Genomic DNA, 12,099 nt, shown 5'->3' with positions numbered 1-12,099 from the left:
GAATTAATATGTAGATATGTCAGTCATGTTGTTGCCCCTCCCACATTAGTTGGTATGTAGGTCTTGATATGATGATATATATATATAAATATATAATATTGGGAAAAATACAAATTGAATACATTTTAAATGCAGTTTCTGCCTAATCGATGCTCACTGGATTTGTTTCTTTATATATAGTATTAATGTGTATCAAATTTCAGCAACACTTTCCTTACCAAGGTGTACTAGCACAAAACTTCCATACTTGTTTGGATCTTGGATAAAAATGATGGAACATATAATTCATCACATCGAAATGAATTTGACTTGATTGCAAAGCTTGCTTTCCCAGGGATGCCCTTAGAAATTAAATTTTAAAATTTGATGCAGGGTAAGTAACAAAAACAAATGAGACAGACAGGTTAAAATGGGCCATCAATATGTCTCTGAATAAGTCTTTGAACTCAGGAGGTGTATTAATGTGTATCACATTTTAACATTTTCCTTACTGAGGTGTTTTCCAGATGTACTGGGGCAAAAAATTAATATTTCTTATATCTTCCATCATTTTTATCCAAAATCCAATTCACCACATCTGAATGAATTTGACTTGATTGCAAAGCTTGCTTTCCAAGGGATGCCCTTAGAAATTAAATTTTAAGATTTGTTGCAGGGTAAAGTAACATAAACAAATGAGACAGAAATAGGATAAAATGGACCATCAATATGTCTTTGTCTTTGAACTCAGTTTTGTGGTGTTAATCTTACTTAGAAGATAAGAAATGATAAGACATGGGATAGAAGGAGTATTAAGGCGGTAAGGAAAGTAATAACATGTTATATTCTAGGCAACATTTCCAATTATATAAAGTACGAAGAAAGGAAGGTCAAAATGACTTGAAGAACGATGTAGGTGAACTGATAATTCATTTCTAACATGTTGATAAAATCCTTCTAAGAGTTGGAACTGTGCAGATTTTTTTATGATATAACATGTTTTTTAAACACATAAGTATTTTGATATTAATATGGCATGGTTTTTAAGTGAGTTTCAGCTAAGCATCAATCCTGTTGTATGAACTTAGGAGGAAAATAAAATTAAATAATAAAAAGAGAAAGAGCTTAATATATGCAAGTATGATCACCAAAACCTGATGGATGGAATAATATAACACAGCTACATCATCTTATTTATGGCATCACCACTGTATACATATAAGCATGCAAGCAGACACTATGAATTGATGGCTTGAACAGCTTTTTTTTTTCTTGTCAAGGCTTCTTAGAAAAAGGGTATGCTGTTTACATGGACTCTAGAAAATGAAAATATTTCTCTACATATTAATACATTCAACATTTTGCAGTAAGAAATAACCTAAACATTTCCTGCATAAAATAAAATAGATTAAATGTTTACTGCAAAACTCAAGGAATATTCAGGATCAATGATTGTAAATGAGAAAATATATGGCATATATTTTCAGATCTATTGGTTTTCAAGTGGAGGGAGATTTTGTATGAGTACCTTGATGATGTGTGTTTCAAATTTTGGAGGACTATATAATGTACTTGCCTGCACATTTGAATTAGTTTCAGTACTTATTTGGCAGAAAAATAATTTAAGTTTAATTAATTAAATAACATGGTTGATTTAATGGTTAATGTTGAAAAATATGCCTTGCATTAATCTAACTTTGTGTTTGATAAAATATGAGGCTACTTCACACATCTCATTACAACATAATGACTGATTTTGAACTGGCAGAGATAGCATGCTGATCAGCTAGAAACTAATTCCTGCCCCCTTCCTTCAAGGAAGGTCATTATTAAAGGACTTTGATTCTACAAGCATGGATTGAAATATTTCTTTATAATCACCAGTCTTTTCAATGCACTAGGTCAGAGGTCCCCAACCTTTTGGGCACCAGGGACCGGTTACATGGAGAGAGGTTTTTCCGCAGACTGGAGGGTGGGTGGTTTTGTGTGCTGCCTGCATCTTGCAGATGGGGCTTTGCTTGTTTATGCAGCCCGGTTGCTGGCATGCCACGGCCCGGTACTGGTTCACAGACCGGGGGTTGGGGATCCCTGCACTAGGTATTACTGCCTTGTACAGATCCCACAATTATTTGCCTTTGGGCATAAAGACTACGGCTGATAAGTGCTAAAATCCAAAATATCTGAATTGCATTATCCCTGAATTACTCTTATGTGGTGAAGAAGCTATAGCAATGACAAAATAATAGATAAAGCCTCCATAATCATGAAATTCAGAATTTGGTTCCTCAGTCAGAGAGATGATGATGATGATGATAATGATAATAATAATAAAGTTGGAAGGGACCTTGGAGGTCATGTAGTCCAACCCCCTGCTTAGGCAGGAAACCCTATACCATTTTGGATGGGAGCCTTCTGTAATTTTTTCTAAACACTATTTGTACAAATGGTGGGAGGTTATTTTAATTGGTTGGCTGTTTGTTGCATATTGCTTAGGGATTGTTCCTTAAGATTGTGGTTTAGAGATTGCCATTTTTCAGCAATGCATATGTCCATTTCTTGGATTTATGGAATCTAGTCCGATGAAGAGTTCTGGAGAAGTAGGAACTTGCACATACCTGGGTAGAATTATGAACAGATGAAGATATTGCTTAGCTATGATTTTTTTTAAAAAAAAGTCTTCAGACTTAGTATAGGAATAATCATGAGAAGGGCTATAAAAACTTGTGAAAATACAGTACTAAATACCATTGAATGCTAAAAGATGATAGCATTTTTAAATAAGTCTCTAGTTTCAGTGTAAATTAGTTTCCGCTGATGAAAGTATATAGAAGTATATGAAATTTCTCTTTTGCTGTTTATGTACTTTCACATATGAAGCACTATTTATAAAATCCTGTGTGAAAATCGTATTTAAATAGAGCTCTGCAGGCTTTAAAGTTTGCTCAGTGGTTCTGCAAAGTCTTTATGGTGTAAAGCAGTGTTTCCCAAACTTGACAATTTTAAGGCATGTGGACTTCAACTCACCTCTCTGGGGAAACAGGTGCTGCCTATTTGCTAGAGGTGGGTATTCTGGGGAAAATGGCATTCCTTGCCTTGCAGTTCCAGCTGATTCATTTTAATGGCTGCAAGGCTTTATTGTGCTTCCCTGCACAGCCACTTGGGTGGGGGAAGATTTCACTGTCACTTTTGGCAGTCGTGAAACTGAGTCTGTGCATGCCAGTTGAGGCTAAACTAAAATGCAACAGAACTTCAGTCAAATTCCTTCATGTGATCCTTCAAACTCTAACATACATTTTGGATTCTAATGCCATTGCTATTAGAGATCTAATTTAGACTTCTTCCTCTACTCCTAATAGGATGAACACCACTTTGGCTCTGCTTTTAATCTGTAATTTACATATATTTAATATTGTTCATCCTTTTGTTTGTTTATATCTTGCATTTCTATTCCAAAGAAGGAAATAGAAGCTGTTGCTGAAGAACTTGGGACTTCAGATAAGGAATTACCACAATCCCATCCAACTAGTGCAATCAGGTTGTTAAACAATCCACACCCATAGCAGAATGATCACGTTGGCTAGGAATGATGAGAGTTGTATCCTAACATGTCTGGAAAATAGCAGGTTAGAGAAGCCAAACTATTTTAATGTGGTGCAGGAAACAGAAATGACTATATTACACACTTTGATTATTTTCATGGACTCTGATGCAAGCTGGGCTTCAGAGGTCCTTCTCTCTTTGGAACACAATTATGCACGTACTAAGACTCTTGATGTTAAAAAAGGTCTTTGGACTCCATACTTTGAATTTCTGAACTAGGAGTGTTAACCAGGAGGGGAGAACAGTCAGTGTCTGTCTTGGACTGAATCTTACTCATAAGGGTTTAATGAGTGCTTAAGCCTCACTCAGACGTTCCTGAGGGGCAACATCCATAAAGAGCCACCAAAGCCCGTCCCAGTGTTGCTGTGTGAAACCAACAGAGGATCAGCTTCCAGATGCTCCCTTGGGAGTGTCTACTTTGGACGGCAGTCAGGGCCGCCATGTGGGCGAAGAACCCACAGACTCGCCATTCCTTGTCCCAAGGATTCCTCATGCCACACAATACCCTGAGTGAGCAAGCGAGCTGGGGTGAAGGGAGAGGGCAGGAAGTGCCGCAGGGGCTTGGTGCGCAAGAGACAGGAAGAGGATCTCTAGGCTTTGTCCCCTTGGCCCCAATTCAACAGGGGCAGCGGGGGTAGGTGACGGGAGTCAGGTATTGAATGGGGTTTGCTGCCTAGCTTTCCCCACTTGAGGGCCTTCTGCCAGATATAAAGTGGACTTCGACTCCCCTAATCCACAGCCAGCAGGTGCTGAAAAGCACTAAGCCAGGAGAGGCGGACCAGCCTGAAAGAGCTCGGCTTGGGATGGTTCTTTGCTCTCACGCGGAGCCAGGTAGGGAAGCCCATCGAAAGGAAAGAAGATGGCCGGTTCCTCCCAGGTCTGCCAAAGTGAGTTGCCCAAGTAATTTGTAGAGTGGCTGCAGGTGCGATGTTTTCTGTGTGAAATAAAACAGCCCAAAAATGTAAGACGAGCCAGGCCTGTACAAATGAAAGTTAATGACACCCCAGTTCAGTTAAGAGATTTCCTGGAGTATTATTAACATTTATTCTCCAAAATCTTTCCCAAATGCTTTTGTTCAAACATTTGTATCTCTGTGTGTATGTATTCATAGCTCCTAGAATTTCATCACTTTTATGTTCATATTTTTATTTCTTGATATAGAACAGAACATGCTCTTCTAGCAGGGTTTTCTATTATTTATAGCATGCCCAAACTGTTATACATTACCATAAGGTATATAAAAAGTTTCTAAGCAAGTCTTCACAATTTTCAATTAAACAACTTTAAGAAACACATTGTGTCTACTTGCTGTGGAAAGTGATGGTTTGTTGCACCATGTAGACTAATTCCGGTTTTGCACAACAGGCTCAGCTATAAACTGCCATATGGTTTATAACCAAAGTTTATAAACTTAGTAACAAAGTTAGTTACTTAGTAATAAAGTTTATAATCTGGTTTCACACAACATGCTCCATGTAGACTAAATCATGTTTTGCTTACAACCATAGAATCACCATTCTAGATCTGTAGTAGTTAATTTGCAAAGCAGAGAGAAACTGGGAAAATGTCAGTGTTTAGAGACAAATAATTTCAAGGATAACTCTTGTTCTTAATTTAGATCAGGGGTAGTCAACCTTGGCTCTTTTATGACTCGTGGACTTCAACTCCCAGAATTCCTGAGCCAGCTGGAAGTCCACGAGTCATAAAAGAGCCAAGGTTGACTACCCCTGATTTAGATATTGCTGAAAGACGCTAATCCAAACTTCCCTGATTGGGTGTCCTTGAGGTACTTTTACTGAGTACATCTGAAGAATAGCAGGATGCAGGAGGCCTTGTTGGCTGACAAAATATTCTGAGATAAACTATTTCTTGTGCAAATTTAGTCTTGCCCCAGGTACCATTTCTAGAAATTGTACTGTTGTAATAAACTCCTAAATTGTGCTCTGTCATTTTGAATCTCCTGTATGATGAGTGGAGTTAACCAGGACAGACGTGTTAAGTGGGCCAATTTGGCTTGTTTCTAAAGCTTTACCAAACTCCATCTTCTTTTTAGTTTATGGCCTGTTGAAAGTCTTCAGTATTTAATATTTTTATTAAAAGTTTTAATCATAATAGTAAAAGATAATATAAACTAAAAAAGGAAAAATAAATGAAACAAACAGTGCGAGAAAGAAATAGAGGAAAAAAAAACCTTGAGAAAGCAATCTCTCACTATCAAGAAAAATGTAAACAATTTCACTATTGGTATATCTCTTTTCAATTAACAAATATAAAATTATTCATCTCATAACTCTTTAACAATCTTGTTTCCCTGAAAACAAGACTGGGTCTTATATTTATTTTTGGTCCAAAAGACCCATTAGGGCTTATTTTCAGGGGATGTCTTATTTTTTTTGTGGGAGATGGAGAGCTCGTGGGGGCCAAAGGTGTCTGGCAGCAGCCACTGCCTGCTGGGCACTTTGCTGGTGCAGTTGGGCTGGAAGCCCGCATAGCACAGGCGAGTGGGAACACTGCTACTACTGGCCTGCCTCTACTGGACACAACATGTGGCTGCCCACCCACTCCATCCCATTATCTGGTTGCTTATGGCCGCAAAGAGCTTCCCAAGACAGACAGTAATATTCAAGATAAAATATTTCAACTTTTTTAGAGGACTTAATCTGTTTAAAAATGTCTATAGCCAAAATCTTGCTTTGTTTTTTGTTGTGCATTTTAAAATATTAGAGCTATTTGATGTATATTAAGGATAGAAGGGTAGAGGACAGGAAGGCCTGGAGGAACGTTGTCCATGAGGTCGCGATGGGTCGGACACGACTTCGCAATTAACAACAAGGATAGAAGACACTGACCTGATGTTTCCAGCATTGCCATTTTGAAGGCATCTGTCTATTTCAAGTAGTTAATAGCTAATTTCTGAAAAGCAATTAGTAAAGGAAGTGTGAACTTAATGTTCTCTGAAGGCTCCAATTACAGCTGGAGCAACATGGCATATTACCTTGGCTCCTGGTTTTCCCTTCTTGGCTCCTCATTCTCCCATCAGAAACTGCTGCTTTGCAGTCTCCTCCTGAGAAGCAACAATATGGAGCACAGCTTGAGTGATCTCACATCCTCTCTTTGTCTAGAGAGAGTCAAAGGAGCTAATTTACTCATCATTCATTGTTTTTAGCCACATTTGTTGGCTCAACATCTTCAGTCTGCCATTCTTCCCTGGAAGTCAAAAGTTTTCAGTGATTTGTGATTGATCCAAAGGCTTTCTTCCTGCTGGTTCAAAGATCACCTTATCAGTGTTTGATTTTTTTCATATACTTGATCCTTGCTGGAAGAATCCACTCATTTAAGTACCAGATTATTTTGCTTTGGCTTCTGTTACAATTCTGACAAGTTATGTGGATTGACTGCTTTAGGAGTCCCCAAAGGCCATAGGAACCTTGGAAGGAAGTGATCATGCAATATTGGAATTCAACATTATGGAAGCACAAGCAATAGAACACAGTCAAACTAGAGTCTTGGACTTCAAGAGAGCTAATTTCAATAAACTTAGAGAGGGTTTGGGAAGGATTCCATGGATGAGAATCCTCCAGGGGAAAACAACTCAAGAGGCTTGGGAAATTTTGAAAAGTGAGATAATAAAAGCCCAGTCTAGCACAATACCAACAAAGAAGAAAAATAACAGCTCTCAAAAGAAACCAGCATGGCTGCATAAAGAACTCTCTGATCAACTGAAACATAAAAAGGATAAATATAGAAAGTGGAAAGAGGGACACATAACTAAGTCAGAATATCAGCAAATAGCCCGAGCCTGCAAAGATGAAGTGAGAAAAGCTAAAGCTCAAAATGAACTAAGGCTTGCAACTAAAGTCAAAAATAACAAAAAAGCTTCTTTCAACATGTAAAAAACAAGAAAAAAGTGAAGGAAATGATTGGTCCATTAGTGGGTGAAAGCAGCAAGAAGATGACAAGCAACAGGGAGAAAGCAGAACTATTTAACTCGTTTTTCGCATCTGTCTTTACACAAAGGGAAAAAACAGACCAACCTATCAAAAATAGTGCCATAAAAAACAAAATAGAAATACAAGTTAAGATAGGCAAGAAAATGATAAGTGAACACCTGTCCAGCCTAGAGAGTTCAAATCACCAGGAACAAATGGATTACACCCCAAGGTTCTTAAGGAACTGCAGATGTGATCTCAGAACCACTGAACTATATTTTTCAAAGATCCTGGAGCACTGGGGAACTACCAGAGGACTGGAAAAGAACTGATGTAGTTCCCATCTTCAAAAAAAGGGGGAAAAAAGGACCCAGGAAATTACAGACCTATCAGCCTGACCTCAATACCTGGGAAGATTCTGGAAAAGATAATCAAACAATGAATCAGCGAACACCTACAGGCAAACAAAGTCATTACTAAAAGCCAACACAGGTTTGTCAAAAATAGATCATGCCAGACAAATCTTATTGCATTCCTTAACAAGTGACAAAATCAGTGGACCAGAGGAATGCTGTGGATATAATTTACTTGGAATTCAGTAAGGCATTTGACAAAGTAGACCACAACCTTCTACTTGGAGAAGATAGAAAAATGCAGGTTAGACAGCATCACCACCAGATGGATCCGTAGCTGGCTGACCAGCCGTACTCAGCGTGGAGTCCTCAATGGAACCGCATCTACATGGAGGGAAGTGTGTAGTGGGGTGCCCCAAGGCTCTATTCTGGGCCCAGTGCTCTTCAACATCTTCATCAACGATCTGGATGAAGGGATAGATGTGGAACTCATCAAATTTGCAGACGACACCAAGCTGGCAGGAATAGCCAACGCGCCAGAAAACAGGCTTAGGATACAGGAGGATCTGGACAGATTTGAACACTGGGCGCTAGCTAACAAAATGAAATTCAATGGTGAAAAAAGTAAGGTTCTACATTTAGGCAAGAAAAACCAAATTTACAGGTATAATATAGGGGATACCTTGCTCAATAGTAGTAACTGTGAAAGGGATCTTGGAGTCCTAGTGGACAATCATTTAAATATGAGCCAGTAGTGTGTTGCAGCTGCCAAAAAAGCCAACACAGTGCTAGGCTGCATTAACAGAGGGATAGAATCAAGATCACGTGAAGGCCACACTTGGAATACTGCATCCAATTTTGGTCACCACAATGTAAAAAGGATGTTGAGACTCTAGAAAGAGTACAGAGAAGAGCAACAAAGATGATTAGGGGACTGGAGGCTAAAACATATAAGGAACGGTTGCTGGAATTGGGTATGTCTTGTTTAACGAAGAGAAGGACGAGGGGGGACATGATAGCAGTGTTCCAGTATCTCATGCGCTGCCACAAAGAAGAGGGAGTCAAGCTATTTTCCAAAGCGCCTGAAGGCAGGACAAGAAGCAACAGGTGGAAACTAACCAAAGAGAGAAACAACCTAGAACTAAGGAGAAACTTCCTGACAGTTAGAACAATTAACCAGTGGAACAACCTGCCTCCAGAAGTGGTGAATGTGCCAACACTGGAAGTTTTTAAGAAGAAATTGGACAGCCATTTGTCTGAAATGGTATAGGGTTTCCTGCCTGAGCAGGGGGTTGGACTAGATGACCTTCCAATTTTTTATTATTATTATTATTATTATTATTATTATTATTATTATTATTATTACTATTATTATTATTATTATCATCATCATCATCATCATCATCATCATCATTATTATTATTATTATTATTATCTTCATTTTTCCCATATGTGTCCATTATCTTTTAGCTTCAATTTTAAACACCAGGAGCACATTTCTTTTAGTCTACCATGCACTTGCATAGGGTACAATGATAGTTAATGTTCAGGGCCCAGTTCTTCTTCTGTTCAAGATAGAGTTGATTGACTTTGTAAAACTAATTCTTTTTGTGTTTTATATCCACCTTCGTGAATCATGCACAGCCTCCAGACTTTATTAAACAGCCATTCCCATTGTTTCTGACATTAGATATGCTGCCTGAATTTGACTGAAATTAAAAACAAACAACTTCTAGGGGGCCAACCAACTGCTGAGTAGATTGTTATAAGTGGAAGATGACAGGTACGTTTATTGAGTATATAGTGAATGTATTGAAACTTTAATTTTTAACAAGTCTAAAACTGGGTTGAATTAGTGATGATGTTTCCTAAAACTCATTAGAAATGCAATACGTTCTGATTGATTTGCAGGCTTTTTTTAACATACGGTAACAATATCTCCATCTCATACAGTGCATGAAAGAACTGTTAAGAAAATCATTCACAGCAGTTTGTGTGGATTTTTAGTAAACAATCTTGGTACTAAGAAACATCCTTGAAATACCAAGAAGGCAGTATGAGGTTTGTGGTTTATAAAACTCAATATCAGGGTTGTTGCCTAGGCAAGGACTAATTTAGAAGTTTTTTCTCCTTCAAAAACTGTTTTCTCCCTTGATCACGTCTGTGTTTATGAAATACATGTTATGCCAGTTGCACAACAACAGTTTTTTCTTGAGTAATTTATATTTCCTGTTGCGTGCAGGCTGGTGTGACAGAAGAGATGTGAAGGGATTCAAAAGCCACTCTGTGCACATGGTTCAGAATCTGGAAGTCCAGAATAAGCCAAGTTCTAATTTTGTTACCCAAAGCAAATGGCATCAGGACGTTGGTCCTTACTCCACTATCTTAATGCTTTATCCAAGTTTGGGATCAGAACTGGATTGGATCAACTGTGCAACAAATATTAATGTGCTAGGAGATGAAAGGGAAGGTTGAGCCTTGATATATCATTTTTGTCCTATATGTATGTGATTTTTATGAATGCTATTTGCTCCTAATACCTGACTGTGTATTTTAAAATTATTTTTACTGGAAGCCAGGTGTAAAGACAGGTTCATCATGAAGTTCCATTGGCCAAATCACTCCTAGTCTAAGTAGATTCCCAGGGATACTATGAGTAGAAGTTCAGGATACAATGTAACTTATACATCCAATATAATAAATGTGATCACCCTAATTTGAATTTGGAACCGACTTTTCTTTACTGAGAGGAACATCCTCTTCATTTTGAGCTCTCACTCACTTTCCTGTCCTTGGTTTGTCATCATTGTTTACAACTTTCAGAAAAAGGATGTGCTCTTAAATTAGGAGAAAAAGGAATCTGTGAGCTTCTTCTCATTACAAAATAAAGAATATATATTATGTGGTTCAGTCGGGATTACATTTGATTACTTGTGAGCAGATGGGGCTGTGATGAACATTGAGGAATGATGGTCAGAAAAATCCTTCTCATGTCCAGCCTTTAATATTGTTGGTATTAATTGTATATGTATATATGAAATGCTTTAAGATACCACTCATGAACCTGGCACCTTGGTTCCAGTTTTGGTGATTGTGTGGCAGTAAGGGGGAACCAACATGGCCAGATGGCAGTGGGTAGTGGATGGCTGTTTTAACTTCTCTCTGCTGACATTGAATTAAGATTGAACATTGGTATAAATCAGGGGTAGACAACCTTGGCTCTTTTATGACTCATGGACTTCAACTCCCAGAATTCCTGAGCCAGCCATGCTGAGGGGAAAGGAAGAGGTTTCCAAGCTGAGCCATGCTGGCTCAGGAATTCTGGGAGTTGAAGTCCATGAGTCATATAAGAGCCAAGGTTGCCTACCTGGTATAAATCCTTTCCATAGTTCAGATGTAGATAACCTTCAGAGGTCTTTCCTGATCTGTATTCTATGAACGTTTCTCAGGATTTGAAAAAGCAATGGTAGCCATGTGGGCCATGAGAAAAATATATATCTACAATTCATACAAGACAATCTGTTTATTAGGCCAAGTGAAGTTTTAGAGAAGCAAGAGAGAGGGGAAGAATGCTTTGAGTTTCCAAGAAGTCTTATCATAGCAAGATAAAATTCAGTACAAAAGCCAGAATTTGGGCCAAGGGTGAAAAAATGTAACTGATTTTTGAGCCATGCTTTTATAGTTTGCATTTTTAACTGAAATGGGGGAAGAATTTCCAGACATGCAAACTGGCTGAAAAACTACATAGTGGTATTATATTGTACTGCAGAAAAGGTAGGAAATGTTTCTGGTTCGAGGGTCAACTTTTTTGTATAGGACTTGGGATTCAGTGAGTGGGTTGACAATACTTACTGAGTAGAGCCATGAGAGAGATGACTAGGATCTTCTGTATTTTCTTGGGCTTTGGGGGGTGGCATGGGTAGATTTCTTTTTTTTTTTAAAAAAAAAAAAAACCTATTTACAACATATGTGTCTTCTACTTTGTGCCCGAGGATCTGAGCTTTCAATATTGATCTCTGAAAAGTAGGGACCTAAATGTCTAAATCTTCTATGTTTATAAAATGAAAATGTGTATTATGAGATACAGAAATCCACTGCTTAAAATTCAGCTAGGCATACAGTTCGGGATATCTTAAGATTTAAGTATGAAAGGCTGGCCTCTTTTCTTTGCCATAACATCTCTGCAAGCACCATCCCTCTGCTCTATCATACCCTTTCTGGGTTTCCTCAGTTGCCCT

General features: G+C 38.2%; 1 protein-coding gene across 6 annotated transcripts in view; it reads left to right on the top strand.

The window, feature by feature from the left end:
• NAV1 (neuron navigator 1) overlaps positions 1-12,099 on the top strand; it is a 249,828-nt gene that overhangs the window by 19,557 nt on the left and 218,172 nt on the right. For 3 of the 6 annotated variants that reach the window (XM_039329352.1, XM_039329355.1, XM_039329350.1), the window contains exon 3: positions 9,552-9,644. The exons of the other annotated variants lie outside the window; for them this stretch is intronic. The gene's annotated coding sequence lies outside the window, so the exon portion shown is untranslated. The remainder of the gene's footprint in view (positions 1-9,551; positions 9,645-12,099) is intronic. 6 annotated transcript variants of the gene reach the window in all.

This window comes from Crotalus tigris, unplaced genomic scaffold (assembly GCF_016545835.1).
Source record: "Crotalus tigris isolate CLP2741 ecotype Arizona unplaced genomic scaffold, ASM1654583v1 scf7180000024396.1518868, whole genome shotgun sequence".
In the NCBI taxonomy this organism is placed as follows: Eukaryota; Metazoa; Chordata; class Lepidosauria; order Squamata; family Viperidae; genus Crotalus; species Crotalus tigris.
Note: the sequence above shows the minus strand (reverse complement) of the source record. Positions and strands in the feature narration are given on the sequence as shown.